The 23,553-nt window shown below is 40.4% G+C and overlaps 1 protein-coding gene across 2 annotated transcripts in view; it reads right to left on the bottom strand.

Annotated features, from left to right (window-relative positions):
• FBXL4 (F-box and leucine rich repeat protein 4) overlaps positions 1-11,126 on the bottom strand; it is a 73,275-nt gene extending 62,149 nt beyond the window's left edge. For both annotated transcript variants that reach the window (XM_061131980.1, XM_061131981.1), the window contains exon 1: positions 10,999-11,126. The gene's annotated coding sequence lies outside the window, so the exon portion shown is untranslated. The remainder of the gene's footprint in view (positions 1-10,998) is intronic.
• Between the last annotated feature and the right edge of the window lie 12,427 nt (positions 11,127-23,553).

The following is a 23,553-nucleotide window of genomic DNA, read 5'->3' as shown; positions in this document are numbered from 1 at the left end:
TCCCATTTTTTAATTGTCTTATCATTCATTTTTTTGCTTTCTTATTATTTATTGAGTTGTAAGAGTTCTTCATACATTCTAGATGCAATCTTTTCTAAATATATGTTTCACAAATAGCTTCTTCCAGTCTCTCCCTATTTGTGCTTGCCTTTTCATCTACTTGATAATAGACTTATCTTTAGAAAATAGCTTCTCTTTAGAAAAGTTTTCTATTTTTAAGTCCAATTTATCATTTGTTTTTCTTTTATGACATACTTTTGTGTGTCCTGGCAAATGTTTTACTTAGGAGCAATTTCAAAAGAATAAACCCTAAGACAGATAGTGTTTAATATCATAAATCTGAGAACAGTTAAATACAGATTAATCAATTCTAAGATGATATCAAACTGGATGCTACAAACACTTCTGGTGGGATTACAAAATGGTACAGCCACTTTGGGTAAGTCTGAAAGTTTATTATAAAGTTATATACCCTTACCAAACCATCTAGCATTCCACTCCTAGGATATTTACTCAAATGTATTAAAACCTATATTCAAACAAAAACCTGTAAGCAAATGTTTAGAGCAGATTTATTCATTCTCATTCCAATCTGGAGATGTCCAAGATGTCTTTCAACAGGCAAATGGATAAACAGTAGTACACCTATTCAGCAATAACAAGGAATGAGTTACTGACTCAGGTAACAGCAAAGATGACTGAAAATGCATTTTGTAAGTGAAAGAAGACATACACAAAGGCTACACAATTGTTTAATTTCATGTACATGATATGATACTCTGGAAAAGGTAAAATTATAGGGAAGGAAAGCAGATCAGTGTTTACTGGGGAGTTAGGGAAGAAGACAGGGTTGAGTCTGATGACTGCAAAGGGGCCACACAAAGGAATGCTTATGGCAATGAGACTGCTCTGTATGCTTTTATTTTCAGTCTTCACTGTGGACCAAGACAGGGTAGAGATCTGGTATCCCAGAATTGGGTTGTTTACGGGCTGCTGCTGCTGCTGCTAAGTCACCTCAATCATAGCCAACTCTGTGCGACCCCAAAAACAGTAGCCTACCAGGCTCCCCCATCCCTGGAATTCTCCAGGCAAGAACACTGGAGTGGGTTGCCATTTCCTTCTCCAATGCATGAAAGTGAAAAGTGAAAGTGAAGTAGCTCAGTTGTGTCTGGCTCTTCGCAACCCCATGGACTGCAGCCTACCAGGCTCCTCCATCCATGGGATTTTTAAGGCAAGAGTACTGGAGTGGGGTGCCATTGCCTTCTCCATGTTTATGGGCATCCTAGCTTATTAGTCAGTTTTTGACCAGCACACCCTAAAAAAATATCTACTAGTTGACATGTTCTGCCCATTCATTACACTCAGGGTAAAGCCTGATCTCAGAGCCCCAGCCAACTCACCTGGCCTTAGACATCCATCCTAAAGACCTAAAAGCAACTTGGGCAATTAGAGCAACTGGTCTCCAACAAAAGTTAATGCAAAAAACAGGAGAAGAGTTTTAAAATATAACTATTATCTTTAGTGTGAATTAACATGGCATAGGCTCCGTAAAATAAGTATAAGCTAATTTTTTTAAACTTTTTTAAATTTTAGAAATTAAAATCATAGTAGTCAAAATAAATTGAAAATTTAAATGAAAAAAATAGGAACACAGATGCAAGAAACCCAATACTTATATAAAGTGACTTCAAGAAGAGATTGAAGCTGACGAAAGTTCAAAAAAATGCTAAAAGATAATAGAACATTTTAGAAATTACAAAGGAAAAAGAACTGACTCAAACTTTTATTCACATAGAAAAACAAACAACAAGCCAGAAACTATTTCTGGACATGCAAGTATTCCTCCCATAACTCTTCTTAAAAACATTACTCAAGAAAGTATTCCAGTCAAAAAACAAATGAATTAAAGTAAATAAATTTTAAAAGAGGAAGACACAATATTCAAGTGACCAGTGACCTTATAGTTAAATCTAAATCATTACAGATGCAGTGCTGGTAAAGTTGAAAAGGATGGTTAGGGAAAAACAGAAGTGATACAAAAGGAAATCAAATCAATAGAGCCAAGAATGTAGGGAAGGCAAAGAGTCAAGGTCTTGCCTCATTAAATGGAGGAATAAGGGCAAAAGAAAGTCAGTTCTACATCGTTTCAGAATTTCCAAACTTTCAGGGGAGGAAAAAAAAAAAGTAAATACGAATAGGTTAAATTTTCCTGTGCAAAAGTAAGTCCTTTTGCACAAGGGATCCTTGTAATGGAGTGATTCTACATTTTGACTGTGGTGGTGCTATGACAAGATCTACATAAAATGTCAGAGAACACACACACAAAGGCACGTAAAACTGAGGAAATCCGAGTAATGTGTGTAGACTGGGTCAATGTCAATGTCCCAGGGGTACTACAGTGTTATAGTCATGCAAGATGTTACCACAGGAAGAAACTGGGTGAAGTATACGTAAGATATTCCTTTATTATTTCTTTCAGTTGCATGTGAACCTATGATTATCTTTTATAAAACGTTTCTTAACAATGCAAAATAAATAACAAAGAAAAACTTTCAGGTTGGGAGGGCGAAGGTTGGAAGGAAAAATAAAAGTCTGACTAAATGATGCTTGATATTTATAAGATAGTAAAGCAAAATGATGTAAATAACTGAAAGAAACATGTGAGCAATAAAAATCTATCCAGTACACACAAAACTGACAGAGATGGCAACAGTAATATCAGAAATCATCAAACAGAGCAAAACATACTTTATATTTTGTAAGATTGAAATCCACTAAGAACAAACATCTATAAGGATGAATCCAATCAAATTCATAGTCACAGTGAGAGACTAATATATTCTGCTTACTGATTTATCAGTTTTGAGAAAACAATAAATAGTGATATAGTACAAGGAATGTGTCAAACCAAAAACAGGGAAATGACAGCTTATCAAAAATATTTTGGGAAAATGTCTACACACTTAGCAAAGTAAATTTAGAATACAGTTGATCCTTGAACAATGCAGGGGTTAGGAGCACCAGCACAGCTGAAAACCCATGTATAACTTACAACTGGTCATGCATATGCACAGTTCCTCCTTACCCACAGTTTTGTATCCCTAAGTTCATGCAACAGTGAATTGTTCAGTCCTGAGCATTTACTACTGAAAAAAATCCACAGGTATATCGATTCCTGCAAGTCACACCCATGTTATTCAAGGGTCAACTGTATTACCCAAGCAACCATTTTTTAAAATTTAAATAAGTAACACAAAATATCCAGTAAGAGAATATGTACAGAGAGCATTTTAATAACCTGGGGACGGAAACTCAGGATGCCATAAAGAGAATACAGAACTGACAACATACATATTAAAGCTTTAGAGATGATTAGATAGCATCACCAACTCAATAGACATGAGTTTGAGCAAACTCTGGGAGGCAGAGAAGGACAGAGGAGCCTGGTTTGCTGCAGTCTATGGGGTCGCAGAGAGTCAGGCACGACTTAGCGACTGAACAAAACCAATATGGCAAAAGCTCCCAGACAAAGCATTTAAAGAATAAACTATGAAAAAATACTAGCAATGGTGTACCAAGTCACGGACAGCCGTGACATGCAAAGAGCTATTACAAATTAACATGAAAAAGTGGGCCATCAACAGAAAATTAAGCAAAAAATATGAAAAGGCAAGGAGATATTCAACTCCATCAATAAGCAGACAAATGCAAAATTAAAACAGCAAAAGTACCTTTCATCCATAACATCATAAAATGTAAAAAAATGACATCATTTTAGCAGTGATTGTTTCAGAACAATTCTTCACAGGTCGCTCACATTTCTGCGCATCTCACAAGCAGGGACACTGATAATCTCTGTTCCAGACTATCCTTTCAAAGGTCTTTATACAGCAAACATCGCTGGCACATAAAGAGAAGTCTCCCCCTGGAGTAGAGGGCAGATTTTTCTTTTTTTAACTCTCCAGCATAATAAAGATAATGTCTCTCTCTAGGGTAAAAGTTAGGCAGACTTGCTCGCCTATTATGAACAGTCAGGTTCCCTAAGCTCAGGGTTTCACTCCTATGATGTAATCTACTGCGTATGCTTGAACTACCTGGCCCTCATCACATCACCCTCTGGAAATCAGGGTTCAAAGAAGTGACAGAAGAAAAGAATGGCAGAAGGACATGCACTCACCCACTCCCGGGAAAGTATGGAAACCACAACTACCTGCTGGACAAGCAGCAACAGAAAGATACTGAAACCGACAAAAAACATACCCCACATTAAAGACAAAGAAGAGTCAGTGAGACGGCAGAAGGGGTGCAATTACGATAAAATCAAATCCCATACCTGCCAGGGGCGTGACGCACAAACCGCAGAACAATTAAACCACAGAAGTTCTCCCACTATTGTGAAGGTTCTGAGCCCCACATCAGGATTCCCAGCCTGTGGGTCCAGCAAAGGGGCCAGGAATCCCCAGGGAATCAGACGTTGAAGGCCAGTGGGATTTGACTGCAGGACTTCCATGGCACTGGGGGAAACAAGAGGGTACACACAGGACCCAGGGGGAAGGAGCAGGGACGCCACAGGAGACTGAACCAAGCCCACCTATAGTGTTGGAGGGTCTCCTGCAGAGGTGTGGGAGGCAGTGGTTGAGTGGGACTGGCAGGAGCAGTTCTCCGAAGTCCCAGCTGGTGTGAGTTCTCTCAGAGGCCACCACAGGCCGGACCATAGAGTCTGTAGGCTCAGGGTTGGGTCCTTAGGCCAAACAACTAACAGGGAGGGATCACAGCCTCACCCAGCAGCAGACAAGCAGATTAAAGTTATAGTGAGCAAGGCCCTCACCACCAGAGCAAGAACCAGCACTGCCAGTCCCTCCCATCAGGAAGCCTGCACAACCCTTTTAGACAGCCTCATGAGGCTTAGTATCATCAAAACAGACAACCCAATCAAAAAATGGGCAAAAGATCTAAACAGACATTTCTCCAAAGAAGACACGCAGGTGGCCTAAAGGCCCATGAAAAAATATCCAACATCACTAATTATTCAGTCAGTTCAGTCGCTCAGTCATGTCCGACTCTTTGCGACCCCACGGACTGCAGCACGCCAGGCCTCCCTGTCCATCATCAACCCCCGGAGTTTACTCAAACTCATGTCCATCGAGTCGGTGATGTCATTCAGCCATCTCATCCTCTGTCGTCCCCTTCTCCTCCTGCCCCCAATCTCTCCCAGCATCAGGGTCTTTTCCAATGAGTCAACTCTTTGCATGAGGTGGCCAAAGTATTGGAGTTTCAGCTTCAGCATCAGTCCTTTCAATGAACACCCAAGACTGATCTCCCTTAAGATGGACTGGTTGGATCTCCTTGCAGTCCAAGGAACTCTCAAGAGTCTTCTCCAACACCACAGTTCAAAAGCATCAATTTTTCAGCGCTCAGTTTTCTTCACAGTCCAACTCTCACATCCATACATGACCACTGGAAAAACCATAGGCGTGACCACATGGACCTTTGTTGGCAAAGTAATGTCTCTGCTTTTTAATATGCTATCGAGGTTGGTCATAACTTTCCTTCCAAGGAGTAAGCGTCTTTTAATTTCATGGCTGCAATCACCACCTGCAGTGATTTTGGAGCCCCAAAAATTAAAGTCTGACACTGTTTCCACTGTCTCCCCATCTATTTCCCATGAAATGATGGGACCAGATGCTATGATCTTAGTTTTCTGAATGTTGAACTTTAAGCCAACTTTTTCACTCTCCTCTTTCACTTTCATCAAGAGGCTCTTTAGTTCCTCTTCACTTCCTGCCATAAGGGTGGTGTCATCTGCATATCTGAGGTTACGGATATTTCTCCCAGCAATCTTGATTCCAGCTTGTGCTTCTTCCACCCCAGCGTTTCTCATGACGTACTCTGCATATAAGTTAAATAAGCAGGGTGACAATATACAGTCTTGACGTACTCCTTTTCCTATTTGGAACCAGTCTGTTATTCCATGTTCAGTTCTAACTGTTGATTCCTGACCCGCAAATCAAAACTGCATTGAGTGATCACCTCACACGAGTCAAAATGGTCATCACCAAAAAATCCACAAACAATAAATGCTGCAGAGGGTGTGGAGAAATGGGGGCCCTCCTACACTGTTGGTGGGAATGTAAATTGGTACTGCCACTACAGAGAACAGTATGGAGGTTCCTCAAAAATCTAAAAGTAAAGCTACTGTATCACCCCGGAATCCCACTCCTGGGCATATGAAAGTGAAGTGAAAGTCTTGGTTGCTTCAGTCATGTCCAACTCTGCGATCCCATGGACTGCGGCCCGCCGACCTCCTCTGTCCATGGGATTCTCCAGGCAAGAATACTGGAATGGGTTGCCATTCCCTCCTCCAAGGGACCTTCCCAACCCAGGCATAGCACCCAGGTCTCCCGCACTGCAGGCAGACTCTTTACCATCTGAGCCACAAGGGAAATTATATATCCAGAGAAAAACGTGGTCTGAAAGGATACATGCACCTCAACATCCACCACAGCACTGTGTACAACAGCCAAGCCATGGAAGAAACCTAAATGTCCATCGACAGAGGAATGGATACAGCAGATGTGGTGAATACATACAGTGGAACATTACGCAGCCATTAAAAATAAAGAAACAATGCCATTTGTGGCATCAGGGATAGACCTAAAGATTGTGAAGTCAGACAGCCAAGAGGAGAAATATCAAAGGACATTTTTTATATGTAAAATCTAAAAAGAAATATTTGTTGTTGTTTAGTCACTGAGTTGTGTCCGACTCTTTTGAAACCCTATGGACTGGGACCCCATGGACTGTAGCCCTCCAAGCTCCTCTGTCCATGGGATTTCCCAGGCAAGAATACTGGAGTGGGTTGCCACTTCCTTCTCCAGGGGATCTTCTGTACCCAGGGATCAAACCCACATCTCCTACATTGCAGGCAGATTCTTTATCACTGAGCCACCAGGGAAGCCTCAAAAAATACACCAATGAACTTATTTACAAAACAGATACAGACTCACAGACTTAGAGAATGAATTTACGGTTGCTGGGTGAAGGGACAGTTAGGGAGTTTGGGACTGACATGTACATACTGCTATATTTAAAATGGATAACCAACAAAGACTTTAGCAACTCAAAAACGATAACAACTGTACAGCACAGGAAATTCTCTCAATGTTATGCGGCAGCCTGGATGGAAGGGGAGTTTAGAGGAGAATGGATACATGTTCATGTACAGCTGAGTTCCTCTGCTGTCCACCTGAGACTACCACAAGATTATTAATCTGCTATACTCCAGTATAAAATAAAAAGTTTACAGAAATAATTATCTCTGGCTACTGTTACTGCTGGCTCCTGTCTTCTACCAGCATCCATCAATCTGGGAGCTTGCAAATAAGGTAAAATTCAATCTTGACAATTCCTGGCAAGGATTCAGCAACAGCAGGCAACATTTTCAGAAACGGTATAAGCTGACTCTGACAACAACCTTTTGAAGAGAAATATGGAACGATCTATCATAATTTAAAACATATGTAACTTTTTATTTTTTAAAAAATGTATATATCTTTTGACCCACCGATACCGTGTCTTAGCATTCACACTAAGGAACTAAATAAATGTGCAAATATATACACACAATAGGAATCCCTGAGGCTTTGTTTCTAATAGAAAGAAATTCAGAATAGCCTAAGTATCACCAGGGGATTGGTTAAATGAATTTTAGGTTATTCCTACAATGAAATACAGAAAAGACTTTTAAAAGATAATGTTATATGCACCAACATAGAAAGATGTTCATCAATTATTACTAACTGGAAGTTACTTAACATTATATAAAATATACTGCTAGTTATGAAACGCATGTAGACTTACACACATGTATTTTTAATGTCTGGAAGGAAAAGAGAACAAATGATTAAAAGTGACGATCTCTGGGGAATGGGGTTACTAGAGAGGTGGACACACAACATTTTTACTTGCTCCTTTGGCTATTTCTGTATTACTTTTCTAAAAGAATGTATGCATTTATTTTATGATCTAATAACATTTCTAAGTACCTATTATAGCAACACTTGAAAATTCATTATATTTAAGTTGTTCAATCATAAAACACAAATGGACATGGGGCAGTTCCCAGGGATCATGTCTACAGGCATTTATCCCTTGTGAGTGAGTGAAAGTTGCTGGGTTACATCCAAATTTTGGGGACTCTATAATCCATAGAATTCTCCAGGCCAGAATACTGGAGTTGGTAGCCTTTCCCTTCTCCAGGGAATCTTGGGATCTTCCCAACCCAGGGATTGAACCCGTGTCTCCCGCATTACAGGCACATTCTTTACCAGCTGAGCTACAAGAGAAGACCCAAAATACTGAAGTGGGTAGCCTATCCCTTCTCCAGCGGATCTTTCTGACCCAGGAATTGAACCAGGGTCTTCTGCATTGCAGGCGAATTCTTTACCAACTGAGTTATCAATCTCCAGCACTGCAGGTGGATTTTTTACCAACCGAGCTATCAGGGAAGCTGATATCCCTTAGAGCTACTGAAACCTACTACAGAACATCCTGAGTCCTAAGTGAAGAGGAGAGACACACTCACTAGCACACAATGCAAGGTCAAAAGACACCCAGATTTTGAATCAAGCTGCTTTTCTAGGTACAATTCTGAGGAGCAACTTTGACAGGGCAAGTTCTAACTTAGCAAGAGAAGGGATTTATTTAACAATGGTTAATAATTCAACTGACCATGAGAAAGGCAAGCTAAAAAATAATTTCAAGAGGCAAGAAACTTTAAGGAAAGGGTGGGGTAGAGAGGAAGAGGTAAAAAGGGAGTCAACTTACCCTCTCTAAACGGGTTCATTTCAATAATATTTAGAGATGTCTACAATATGCCAGGCACTATTTGAAGCACTAGACATTAAAACACATTATAAAACTAAAGTAATAAGAGCAGCATGGTATCAGCACAGGAAGCTAGAGGTTGCTAAACATCAATTCAGTAAAAGTTTCAAGAATATACTAGAATTAGGGCCTCAGATAAAAACAGTATTTGCCATCAGTAGGGGAAAATAGAATTCTACAATTGCTGGTGGGGACAGTGGCTGACAACTACGAAAGAAAAAGGGGTGTTTTATTTCCTTGCTTATATTAAACACTGGAGAAGGAAATGGCAACCCACTCCAGTATTCTTGCCTGGAAAATCCCATGGACGGTGGAACCTGGTAGGCTACAGTCCATGGGGTTGCAAAAAGTCGGACAGGACTGAGCGACTTCACTTTCATGCTAAATATAATTGAGGTAAAGACTTAAATATGAAGAATGCTCCATTGCTAAGTCATGTCCGACTCTTTGCAAGCCCATGGACTAGCCCACCAGGCTTCTCTTTCCATGGGATTTTCCAGGCAAGAATACTAGAGTGGGTTGCCATTTCCTTCTCCAGGGGATCCTCCCGTCCCAGGGATCAAACCTGCATCTCCTGCATTGGCAGGCAGATACTTTACCACTGAGCCACCTGGGAAGCCCAAATATGAAAAATAAGACTATGAAAAGTACTAGAAGAAAATAAAGGAGTATTTATATACAATTCATGTGGCAAAACATCTTTTTTAAGAGGATACCAGAGTTAGACCCATGAAGTTAAAACTGATTACGTTGATCACAGCAAAAGTTAAAGAGGATGCGACAATGAAACTTACACAGTAAAGAAACAGGAGTTTTCCCTTTACTGGCCATAGTTAGAAGTAAAGGATAAATAGCAACATTTTAAGATGCCTCGTACACAGGACTATAATTGCATTACTGGATCATGGGTGCTGGTAAAAAGGATATAACTATCTTATACGGATTTGACTTTTCTGATTTTTACGTCCATAATAAACGGGAAGAGTATGTAAATGCAGGGCCCAGAAAAAGCAAATTTGGGGGGAGTAGTGAAAAGGGAGAAAGAGGGAAGAAAAGAAATGGTGCTCTGAAAAGAAGTGCGGAAAGAAGGAGCCAATTCAATGAACAAGTAGAGTGTCTACTATGGGGTGACGCATAGTACCCCTAGAAAGATTACATACACTGTCCCTTTCCCCAAGAGCTTAGTATCTAATAAAGGACTAGAGAAGCCTTGATGTCTCAGGAAAATCTCCCTCTACTCAGCCAACATATTGTAATACAGGACAACACAAGCATGAAGTGAGCTTTAAGGGGTGGGAGGTGTGGGGGGAGGAATGTACTTCTATTCTGAACTTAAGACACCAAAGAGGGCATGCCAAGAAGCAGTAAAGGCAGCCTGTGTCCTCTAAGACACCAAAGCAAGCAAGATCCCCGCACCTAGTGAGTCCTCCAGGGCATAAAGCCAGACGCCCCCTCAACTACCTGATCACAGGTTTAGAGCATCTTAACTTTCTAATTACTTGTATATTTTAACTCGTGACTACATGAGAGGCTTTGTGGCAACGAGTATTTGGGAAACGATCAAGGAAATCCCAAACCGCTCCCACTGCAAACAGGCTGACAAGGAGGCCAAGTGGATGCTCACCATCTCACTGCATTCTAAGGATAGCTCTAAACACAGAAACAGGGCTGCCGCCGGGCATCTCGTTGCAGTCCTGAATTAAGACACGAGCCTGACTAGGCGAAAACCATCGGGTGCCAAAGAGAAATCAAAGTAGCACGCGCAGGAGCCACAAGTACACAGGCGGGCCGGTGGCCAACTCGGGGTTGCAGGGTCAGCGCTACCTGCCAACCCCGCAGTGTAAACAACCCTGCGCCGCCCGCACTGGGCGACGCCTCACGCCTAGCAGACAGTCGGGCAGAGAAGCGGCGCCGGAGGCAAGTTAGATGCTTGCAGGGTCCCAAGCAAGCCCAGCAAACGCAGGCTGGCGGCGAGAGGGCGGAAAGCAGGAGCGGAGACCTCTGCCGGGAGCCCCGGCTCCGCGAAGAGCGGCTCCACCCGGGCCCGGCCCAGCCCCAGCGCCGGAAGAAGACTGAGACCCCCAGGAGGGAGAAGTAAAGGAAGGGCCGTACCCTGTAGGGTCCGGGAGAGGCGCGCGCCGTGGCTTCACCAGCGACCTGACGGCGCGGGAAGGCCGGGGCGCGGGGGCGGCTCCCAGACTCCCGCGCTGCGGCGAGACCGCGGCGAGCCCGGCCCAGGGCGACCCGGAAGGAAGACGCTCGGGCCGCGCTGAGGGGCGGAGCCGGGACGGGGCGGGGCCACGTCGGCGTCTGGACCGCCCCCTCCCAGGCCGAGGGGAGGAGCTTCCTACTGCTGTTCTGGCCTGACTGGTACCCTACGAATTACCAGTTACTCCTCAAGGGGCACTGGTTGCAAATGTGCTGTGGAAGTAATCTCGTCCTCTAATCGGCCTGCCGTCAGTAATGTAGTAGAGCTAGGGCTTCTTCAGTCTAGAGTCGTTGGGTCAGGGGATGCTCAAGGATTATGGGTGTTGATGTTCTCAGAAGAAAAGGGGAACAAAAGTAATAGGTGCTCTAAAGGCATAGTTCACCAAGTTTACAAAACTCTTCTGTCCCAGAAACAAATCCTTTTTGCAGGCTCATCTCCCTCCCAACATTCCGAAGCCCGTGATTATTACCTCTGTTGAAGAAGATGCTCTCATGGTCTCCCTTAATCATTTTAATGTATTCTCAATAGAGACAATATTACCCTTTTTTTAGTTTGCATATTTATCTTGCATATGGCACAGTTTCCATTAAGATGGAACACAATAATGAAGAAAGGTAAAACCACACATTGCTTGCTATCTAATTACTCCTAAAGAGGCAAAATAATAAGTATATTTATTCTTAAATTATATGCCTGAACGGAGCTAATATATGATGTACAGTATAAATTGTATACAAAACTGGAAATTTTTCAAATAAGTTGAAGCTTAATCCCCATTCTACCCTCAACTGTCCTTGAGTGTGGCCAGCACCTGGTGACTTGCTTCCAAAGAAAATGGAAAGGAGAGGAAAGTAGCTTTACTGTGGAGAAAGCTGGGAAACACTATCTTGGTCAAATGGAAGTTAACACCGTTAGTGATAAGCCAAGTTGGTAGCATGTACCTTGACATGGTGTGATGAAAAGGGTACTTCATTTCTGTGATAGTCTTCCTCAAAACCCATAAACCCTGTCCACTCTTGAGAAAACATCAAAAACTCCAGGTATCCTATAAAAAAACTTGAACAAAATGCCCCAAATTTTTTTTCATGGAAAAAAAAAACTGAGAAATTTTCACAGACCAGAGCTCTCTCTGTTAGGAAACAGGGCCACTACATGTAACATGGTATTTTTGAATGCGATCCTGGAACATGGCAAGAACATTAGTGGGAAAACTAATTGTAGTAGAGTGATGAATGAAATTTAGTTAATAGTGATGTGTCAGTGTTGGTTTCTTGGTTTTAACAAACATACTATTTAACATACAATGTTAACAATAAAGGGAAAACAGATGAGTGATATAAGGGAACTCTCTGTACCATCACTGGAACTTTTCTGTAAATCTCGATCTATTCTAAAATAAAGACTGGACTGCAAATAATAATTTACAAGTAAATGAAACGGACCCTTTTATGGTTGCCAGTGAGACTTGAGTGATGTCCATAAAGTACTCAGACTCAATCTTGCTAAAACAGGTTCTCATTTAATTTCTAAATAAACTTTTCACTGAAGCATTAAAATATATTCAGGAAAAGCCACAAAATATAAATGAAGAGTTTAATAAAAAAGTGAGCATACACATATATTCACCACTCAGATAAAAAAAATTAATTACTAGTACTCAGAACCCTATCTGTACTGTTTATGCTTCCTCAAAGGTAACTATCATCCTAACTTCTAATACCAGAGATACATTTTGCTAACTTTTGCCTTTATATAGTTAGTTTCATATATGATACACTCTTCTGAATCTGGCTTCTTTCTCTCAACATTAGATTTGGGAGAGTTATTTATGTTGTTAAGTGTAGTAGTTTATTGAGTTTCTGTTGCCCAAATATGCCATAATTTATTTACCTATTCTACTTGTGATCAACGTTGAGTTGTTTTTAGTTTTTAGTGATGATGCCATGAAATTCTTACTCATATCTTTCCCTGCCTATCTTCTGCATGCCCTCCCATACATTTCTCTTTTTTTTGGTGTGTAAGAAATGTAATAGTTGGTGCTATTGTTTCATGTAGTATTTTGGTTTAGTTTTGTTTCTAAAGGCATTTGAAGTCCTGCTTGGAAGGTATATAAGGTTATATTTAAAGAAAGGAAAAGATTAGGGCAAAGTTCCATTTCTGTGAGTAATGGAATTTTGATCATCATTGTTCAATCTATTCTGTCTCCAACCTCTCATCTCATGGGCCATGCCACTGTATGCTTTGTTTGCTGGGCAGAAGAGCCAAGTGAGGCCAAGGAAAAGGGTGATACTTATCAGTTCATGATGGCGCTGATTTGATAGATGGACTAATGCCTGGTTATTAAATGGACTGTTGTTTGCAACTGAATAGCATCCCACGCCGTAACAGTACTATTACAAATAAAGAAAGTCCCAACAAAGCTTAATTGTGCTTAAAGTCACCAGCTCAGCAAGCTGGTTATGATCCATTCTATGTTAGCTTCAAAAGTTACAATGTTCTACTCAGATGGGGAGGCGGGCAAAGAAGCAGCAGGTTCAAAACTCTTCTTTGTCTCTAACTCTTGAAGCTCTCACCATTATAACCTCTGTTTTCAAGTGATTTTTCTTCATCTTAGAAAGAAATGTCTACCAGTTATAATAAGCTTTCATGACAAGGAGTAAGCATGCCAATGAGATAGTATACCAGAGGGGCAGAGATCTCATTCATCATTCTTCCCAGGGGACCCAAAATGTCTTCACAGGCAGGTGAAGAAAAAACCCTTAGGTTTTCTGTTACTGGTTCCTAAACAAGCTCTTCTGTCAAGACCTCTCAGAAAACGCAATCCCATACATTTCTTTCATAACTCAGCCAAAATAATTTACCCCTCTGTGAAATTTTAAGTTAACTAGTTTGTTGGAAAATGACTTTCACTCAGTAATATTAGTCCAAGGTTTTTAAAATGCAGCTGTTGAAAGAGCATGAATAATCAACAGTAGAAATGGTCTTTCTGTGTACTTTTTTTTAAACTTCTTACAATCTAGTAAAAAGTTTCAATTTAATATTAATGTGTCACAAAATTAGTCTAGATATAGTCACAGCCATTAAAAAGAAAATACGAATTTTAAGCGAGAAGCCCCAAAGTCATGTCCAAATCCCTTTTTTTACAGATAAGGAAACTGGGACTCAGAGAGGTTAGGTGAATTCCCCAAATCAAAGTGTCAGAACTGTCTGTGAAACCTAGTTCTCTGACTTTAAATCTAGAGTCTTTTTTCAAAATGATACTGCATTATTATTTTATAATTTAACAAAACCTTAACTAATCATGCTTCTGTCTTACTATCATAACCTTGAAGGAGCTGAATACAATAGAAAGAAAATTGAACTTGGGAGTATCCTGCTCCTCTATGTAAGTAACTCTGTGTTTTGGGTAAGCTACAACTTATCTGAGCTTGTCCTCGGGTCTATAAAATGTGCCTAACTCACAGGCAGTGGAGAGGTTTAAAAGAAATCATACATGTGAAGGCACTTTGTGAGCTATAAAGTAATATGCAAATGTATGAATATTATTAATATTTATTAAAACATGTTGAAGATCAGAAATTGAGTCTTTTCTGCACAAAATGTCAGAATAGAACCTTCAAATTCACTCTAGTCTAATCCTTCCCATTGTCATCAGAAGAGAGAAAAGCCTAGAAAAAGTGAATAATTAATTCAAAGGCTTATGGTAAATTTCTGGCAAAGCCAAGACTTGAATATAGGTCTCCTAACTTACATCTGCTAATGTCTTTGATAGTGAAGTGAAAGCTGCTCAGTTGTGTCCAACTCTTTGTGACCCCATGGACTGTAGCCTGCCAGGCCCCTCTGTCCATGAAATTCTCCAGACAAGAATACTGGAGTGGGTAGCTGTTCCCTTCTCCAGGGGATCTTCCCAACCCAGGGACTGAACCCAGGTCTCCCACATCACAGGTGGATTCTTTACCATCTAAGCAACAAACCAGTAACATGGTTTAAAATAACCAGATAAACCTTTAGACAATTTACATAGGCAAATAAGTGATATCTTGAAATACTTAAAAAAAATATTTTAGAGGACTTCCCTAAGGTCTAGTGACCTGAAACATGGCATCTAAGCCTGCACACCACAGCTAGAGAAAGTCACAGCAAAGACACAATGCAGCCAAAAAAAAAAATTTTTTTTAATGTTTTCACGTGTACTGTTCTTTCTTCTGTAGCTTGGATCATTTACTTAAAATTTTTAGCATTAATAAAAGATTGTCAGTGGTGGAGAATAAAAGAGAAGCTCCACCTGGAAGCAGTGGACACAATAGATCTCTTCCTGAGGTAACTTCACACCAATGGTTCTGTGATAGATGGAACACACAGCTTGAAAATGAAGATTATGGTCAGGACCTCCACTGAGCCCAAATGAAGCTACAATCTCTCTCCTTCCAACTCCTTCCAACAGGAATACCTGTTTTAAGTGGAGATGCTTTTGAAAGAGTTCTTGGATGTCTGCATTAGGCAGATCCCTGTGGTCTATTCACAGAATGACATAGTAATCAACAGAAAAAAATCAGTTTCTCTGCCATACAGATAAAGCAAAAGTAACATGTGACTTTCTGAGAGTTTCAGTAGTAATGTTCCATATAATATATGTTCAAAGTATTTATACTTTGTATAAAAAAAATTTATAATATAAATGTTCAAAGTATTTAATCCTTCACAATCATTTTGTCCTCAGTAGAAGACTTGAGGGGACTAAACTATCCAGATAAACACTCAGTATTCATTCATTTATTTGTGTCCTGGCACAAGTATGAATATACCGGCCCCCCTGTAACGTAATGTGTGTATTTATTTAAAAGAAAAATATGAAAATATTTTTTCTAGGTTATATCTATTGGAACATAAAGAAGTATATCCTATTTTTACCAATGAGCCTTAAATATTTTCCCAAAGTTAATATAAATAATATTATCTATATAGTGAGTACACATGCCCCAAGAATAATTTATTCTGCATAATTTAAAATGAAATCTTTACAATAATTGATGAATCTTTATTACAAAGCTTCTCCCAAACTCAGTACCCTTTGACGATGCGTTTCCTTCATCCGGCAGTATCTCTCATCTCTCTGCTCTGCTTAGTCGCTCAGTCATGTCAAACTCTTTGTGACCCTACAGACTGTAGCCCACCAGGCTCCTCTGCCCATGGGGATTCTCCAGGCAAGAATACTGGAGTGCGTTGCCACGCCCTCCTCCAGGGGATCTTCTCAACCCAGGGATCGAACCGGGCTCTCCTGCATTGCAGGCGGATTCTTTACCATCTGAGCCACCTAGGAAGCATTTGTCTATGATGTAATCAAATAGAGGCAACAGATTACGTTTCTTTTTTGGATAGTGTGTAAAGGGACAAGCATCATCCGACAAGAAGCTCCCTAAAAGTGCATCTTTAAGTATCATTCTTTATGATGCTGTAACTGTTTGGGATTTTTTGACTAGAATCCTCTCAGTACCTTACGGGGAAAAATTCCTCCATTTGACTCAAAGAAATAGGAAAGCAAATTTTAAAAATAGCTTTCTTTTTTTCTCTTTCTTCTGATCATAAATTGTAGGCGTTTTCCAAGTTTTGAGGAGAAATTGACTTTCCTCTTTAAAGGGGTTCTCAAAATGTTACCAAGGATAAAGTTCCCTATTATACACTATCCTTTTGCTATTTTTTTTCTTGTTTATCATTTCAGCCTTTAATGGTGAGAGATCTGATCGCTTTAGAGTAGGGGGTCTTTCCTCCAAATCAAATAACTCACAAAGCAAGTCATTAAAAGAAGAGGTGAAAAGCCAGGATGGGCTGCTGGCAGCGGTCCCCCTTCCGCCTGCCTCTTGGCCTCTTGCCCCCTGAGAATGCCTGCGGCTGCCAGGACAGCACAAACATCTTGGAGGTGGGCCAAACAAGATTTAACAACGGTCAGCGGGATCGATCTGTTATGGAACCAAGCACTTTATTTACTATTTCCTAAGTAGATTGCTATTCATATAGTGTTGGACTATTTTGTAGGATGAGAGGTCTTGAGCTAATTTCAAATTTGGATGTCCTCTTTCCCTAATAATGAATATTTTTCCATAGTCTTTAGTGCAGCAAAAAAACAAACTTAATGCAATCACTCAAAAGTACCTCTTTAGGGAAACAACACAAGTATTTGAAATTCAAAAGAGTGGGTTTTTGAGCTACTTTTTGCGAAGGTCATATTTTGAGGATGGGAGGGGCCATTTGGGGGGAAGGACAATATCAGTATTTATTCTCTCACTAGTAAGCATTTATGTTCATTTAGACTGAGAGTTGGACCTCACATACAAATTGTGTTTGGTGGTTCATTCTATTTCAGTTCTGTCTGTGCCTCTTACTGTAAGTAGGAATCTAAGTAGGCATTCTTTTCAGGGAATGCTTGACAAATACCATTTGTAGTAAAAATAGTAAAAGTCATATATGCCAGTACTTCTCAAACTTTAATGAGCTTTTGAATCTCCTGGAAATCATATTAAATAGATTCTGATTTGGGGTGGATCCTGAGTTCTGAACTTGTAACAAGCTCCCAGGCAATGTGGATGCTACTGAGCCTTCAGCTACACTTTGAAGAGAATGCTTTAGGCCATTTCACTTGCGAATATTGCATCCGAACGAGGAGGATTTAGCAGGACCAAGTACCAATATTACGAGCAGTATCTCAGCTTTGACTGAAGTCTTAAACAAGGTAGTGAATGGATAGAATCTCGTTAAACATGTGTGTGACTCCTTTAGATGGTTTTAATTTCTTCGGGAACAGGCCAAGTAGTGGTGGCTCAGTGTTAAAGAATCTGCCTGCAGCGCAGGGGCTGCAGGTTCGATCACTACGTCAGGGAGACTCTCTGAAGAAGATGTCAATCCACTCCAGTATTTTTGCCCAGACAATCCCATGGACAGAGGAGCCTGGTGGGCTGTGGTCCCTGGGGTCACCAAAGAGTCGAGACATGATTTAACAACTAAACAATAACAACCAAGTCCAGATTCTATTTTCATTTTACTGAAAGAGCCAGTGCAAGAGAAAAATCTATAAGTGATGCCACAAGTGGGCATCCCCACAGTCTCAGAACACTGTCTCTGATCCATCTTGCAAGGTAACTGAGGAAGCCAGCAGCCAGTATTAGCGGAGTTTTGTAGATACAATTCTGGCATGGGCCAAGACTGCATGAGCTGGATGAGTTTAGCTTTCTATGTGTCAAAGTTCTCAACCAGTAATGTCGGTCTCTAGTGGCTGTTCTGCTCTGGCCTGCTTTTGTTTTCACCAAGTCCAAGTGCAGCACAGAAATGAGAGCAGAAGAAAAATATTAGATTTGTTATTCACAGCAACAGCTTGAAGCCCAGACAGCTTCAGGGTAAATCTGAGCAAGGTCTTGCTGTGACTTTGTGACCAAAGACTTAATGGTCTCATATCATTAGTGGGCTCTGGCATTTTATCAAACCTGTGATATTGACCAACTACCAGTAATTGCTGATTTATGGACAAAGGTTTCCCTGCCTCATTTCCTTCAGGATTCTAATATACCTTCATCTTCTGGAAATGGGTTGAATCAAGTCAGTTCACGTTCTCTGTAAGCTTTGCTGTTGACGCATCTAAACAGAGCACATATTGCTCTTTTACCTGTAGCTGTTGAGATGACATTGCAGCACTTTATGTGCCTTAAGCTATCCCTTTAAGAGAACAACCATACTTTCATGCATTCAGGGAGGGCAGTTAACAGACTAGAGCATTGGGGAAATAAATTTTATTGTTCTATAATTGTCAAAAACTCTTTACTTAAGCAGGATACAATAATGATAGAACTAGAAGGATTCATAAAGAGCATCTAATCCAGGGTGACAAACAAGTTTCACTTCCAGTGTCACAGGATAGAGGAGTGAGGGGAGATATGCCTTTTATTTTCCAATCCAGATCTAATATCAACTCTAACTTCTTTTTTTTTTAGTTTATTTTTAATTGGAGGCTAATTGCTTTACAATGTTTACAATGTTGCATTGGTTTCTGCCATATAACAGCATGACCCTAACTTCTGAGTTTTTCTATTCTTTCCTTCTCTCTCTCTCTCCTTTTTTTAATTTCTCTATCCAGATACAAATACTAACCAGGTCTCAGAGTTACATCTGAGGAAGGATTGAGGACATACCAAGAGCCTAGGACAACTCTGCCAATTTCATCTCCCCTTCACACTTTCTCTACCCTCTACCCCATGACTGACCAGCAGCCAGGGCTCCCCAGAACCACATACATGGCAACCTTTATTCTCTAGCATTTTTGAAGGGGTCTGTATTATAACTGGGTGCTTTGTACTGGATTCCATGATCACAAATGTTCATGTTACAGCAGTCCTTGAATCATACTATAGAATGTTTATGACCAAGTCACAGCTCACAGTAGTCGGATATGTAGATACGTCTCTGGTTTCCATTTATATCCTTTTCCAGAATCAAGGCTTCAAAATTGCTGTCAGGTGCCCCCTTCCCTCTTCACACTTCCTCATTCATTGCCTATAGCACTGGGAGGGCAGCAGAGGTTGGTGACAGCACCATTTGAGACCTTATAATATCCTGGAAGCATCCACGTGTAGAAATATATTTTGTCCTGTTTACTTCTGTCTTCAGGAGAGTGTTAATTGCAGCCAAGACGTCTAGAGCTGATTTAGATCTCTCTCTGGCACTATGACCTTGGCTGTTACTTCACCTTTTTGATATTTTGTCAAGTGTGGATAATGGCATCTGCTCTTAAATGTGGTTAATCAAAGATATGCAAAAGAACTTCACTGTCTCCACAGGAAAGTTTCTAGTCTATATAAACACAAGGGATTATTAAGATACTGATATTTTCAGGCTGAGTTAAGTGTGATTGAATTTTGCACCATTAAATGTGCATGTTCAGTGATTTTGTTATTGGTGGGCTGATTCTTGATATGTTAATGAAGACCTATGTATAGTTTTCTTGATTAACTCATGGCTCAGGACTTGTTACTTCAAGCACCAAACAAGATTCAGTTTTTTGAGACATTGCATCCAATATCTCAATTATTCATCTTAGGAATTAGTATAAAATTAGCACAGATCCCTGTTCATATGGAAATAGATGGGTATGTTAATTGAAATGCTGTAGCTGGAAAAAATTTTGCATAATGAAAGGATTGATATTAATATCTTTGAATGGAAGATGTATATCATATTGTTAGTAAGGAACAATTCATTCATGTGTACTTGTTCTAAGCAATTATTTTATGTAGTTTATCTCACTTCCAAAGTAGAAGCTATTCAATATATCTAGCAAATATTTTGAAATAGAAATATGCTAAAAACACTTTTTCACTTAAAATAAAATCATGTTAAAACATAGAAAAATTTTCTTGCTTCTTCTTATCATATTTTCTATCACTTTCCATGTTCAAATTTTCACATTTAGCTGCTGTGTTTATTAATTCTTGATCAGAACCAAATAATTAGGGTACACTTCTACCAACTATTCAAACTAAACACTAGGTGTGTGTGATAATTTGCTATCACTAAAATTCCTTGTTTCTCCCAGGTAAGTCCCTTGAAGTCATTTCTGAAATTAAATACAAAGTTAAGCCCCAATAGTAAGAATAATAATTTACAGAAATGTGAAGGAAATGAGACACCGATTGTATCATATGTAAATCTATATATATTTATACTTATGTACACATACACAAATGTACCAAACTCAAGCCAAGGATCTGAGAAGTTTTAAATTTCTGAAGCTTATTATAATATATAAGAAATACATACACATCATATAAACTTTATTACAATATGATAACCTTATCATATTATTTCACTGTTCCTTGTCATTTAGAAATTTAACTCAGAAATTTAATTCAACAAGCTTGTATTGAGAATCTCTTATGTGAAAGGCATTCTGCTAAATGCAAAGGAAATAAACACTAACAAAGACTCACTATCTAGTCAAGGACATAATCCACATGTACAGATATCTTAATCACAAGAAGAGGATTTTAAAGTATTATAAACAAAATTCTGAGGGAGCATAAAGTTGGATGAGATGACAGCAAGTGTGGCTTCTTAAAAGAGCTGGTCAGCTTCCCAGCTGGCTCAGCAGTAAAGAATTCGTCTGCAAAGCAGAAGCTGTGGGTTCAATCCCTGGGTCAGGAGGATCCCCTGGAGAAGGAAATAGCTCCCCATTCCAGTATTCTTGCCTGGAGAATTCCATGGACAGAGGAGCCCTGTGAAGTACATGGGGTTGCAAGAGAGTTGGACATGAGTTAGTGACTAAACAACAAGTTTTTGAGCTGAAAAGATAGGTACAATTCTGGGGATTTCCAGGCAAAGGCAAGGACATGAAGAAAAGCCAGCAGAGGAGAAAAGAGTCAGGAAGAATTTTGGCACTGGTGATGGGAGAGAGCTGCCAAGAGAAGCAAAATATCTCCAATCCTTTTTTTACCTTTTTGTTTACAGCATATTGTGATCATTTTACCTCCTTTTTATCCATGATGTGAAAATATTGTTTTTGAACGCAGATTAGTATGTGAAGAAATTCTAAAGCAGGAGTGATTTTCTAGGAAGCACATACACAATAATTTCAGAGCTTCAAATGGCCCAAGATGACTGAGGTTGGCATTAACTGACATTGTAGCATTGACTGGGAGCCTAAGGCGTGCCCAAGAGGGAATAAGAATCATCTGGCAATACTGAGCTGGCAGCCAGCTGACAAGCTTAGAGCCCATGGAAGATGGCAAGGGGGTCACAGGAGGGCCCTGGGGTGACGGGCTGTCAACTGAGTCTGCCAGTCCTGGCCCCAGGTACGGCTTCATACTCCAGTGCAGCCCGGTACTACCTGAGAGTAGGAGCTGGGGATACGAGCATTGAGCAAGTAGTCCTCAAATGAAGGCATTTCTTTCTTCAACCATTTCTAAGTTAAAATTCTGGGACAAGGATCCTAAACGTACTATTTACTTATTTGCACAAACGGCCTATTTCAGTTACTGTGATTGCACAACAGATTACTCCAAAATTTGATGGAGAAAAACAACAATTAATCATGCTCACAGATTCTGTGGGTTGGGCTTTTGGACAGAGTATAGTGGAGTCAGCTTGCCTGTGTCCTATACTTTCTGAGTCTCAGCTGAAAGACTTCAAAGCTGAGGGCTGGAATCTTCTGGAGGCTCATTCGCTCACATGTCATGCAGTTAACACTGACTGTCAACTGGGGCTGGAGTTCCTCTCCACTTGGGCTTCTCCATGTGGTCTCTTAGCCAAAAAAAAGCTAGTTTGACTTTGTTACAAAATGGTGGCAGAGTTCAAAGGGCAAGCATCCTTTGAACTCTGAGAAAGTCAAATGGAGACTATATCCTTTCTATTCCCCGGTTTTGGAAGTTATATAGCAAGAGTTCCATCATATACTATTTGCAGAAGTAGTTAACAAGCTCCTGCCCAAAATTATGGCCAGAGCACCGAGATCCTACCTCTTGGTGGGAAGAAAGGCAACGTTCTGAAGGGCATGTTTGAACCAGAAGTTTTACCATGGTAATATCAGGAAGATCTGCCCCTAAGCCTTGGAGAGATCACAGAGCCAACCTATCCTGCATGCTTCGTCTCTCCCTTTCTCTGACCCTTTCGTATACCCCTTTATAGCAACTGCAGTGTCTAGAATATGCAGAGGGGCAGAGGACTTAACAAAAACCTGAAGTCTGCCTGCGTGGGTGTGTGCTCAGTCGCTACAGTGGTGTTCGATTCTTCGCGATCCATGGGCCGTAGCCCTCCCGGCTCCTGTGTCCGTGGGATTCTCCAGGCAAGAATACTGGAACGGGTTGCCATGCCCTCTTCCAGGGAATCTTCCCAACCCAGGGATCAAATCTGCATCTCCTGCATTGCAGGTGGATTCTTTACCACTGAGCCACTGGGAAAGCCCTGATTCTGCTTAGGGGAATTATTAATATAGTTGATTATGAGTTTTCAAAACCCAAACTCAATGCAGATTAGTATTTCTGGAGCATGGAAAAGGAAAATGTATTTAGGGAGATGGTTTGGGATCAATCATTGAGGATTTTAAATGCCATGCTGAGAATTTAGGTTTTCTGATGGACTCAGGACTTTGTTCCATGGCATTAGAGAAATGGTTGCATGTTTTTGATCGGGCAAGCAACATAACCATTTAGAAAAATGACACAGTCTGAAAGGCCTGAGTAGAATGGATCAGAATGGCAAGAGATTAGAAACTGAGAGAAAGTAGAAGTTCTCTGAACTGACCCCTGTTAACTGAAATACCTCATTAAGCCCCACTGTCAATGCTGCCTCTCAAATCTCTGGATGCTGAGGCCAGGAAGACATATTCTAATGTGCCCTTGTATTCCTCCTCCTCCTTCCAGATAAGTTGCCTGCTGACCAAGAGTCATGATGTTTGCTACCAAATATGTATGTGAACCTTA

Source organism: Dama dama, chromosome 28 (genome assembly GCF_033118175.1).
Source record: "Dama dama isolate Ldn47 chromosome 28, ASM3311817v1, whole genome shotgun sequence".
NCBI lineage: Eukaryota > Metazoa > Chordata > Mammalia > Artiodactyla > Cervidae > Dama > Dama dama.
The sequence above is the reverse complement of the archived record's forward strand: the minus strand, read 5'-3'. Positions and strand labels throughout refer to the sequence as shown.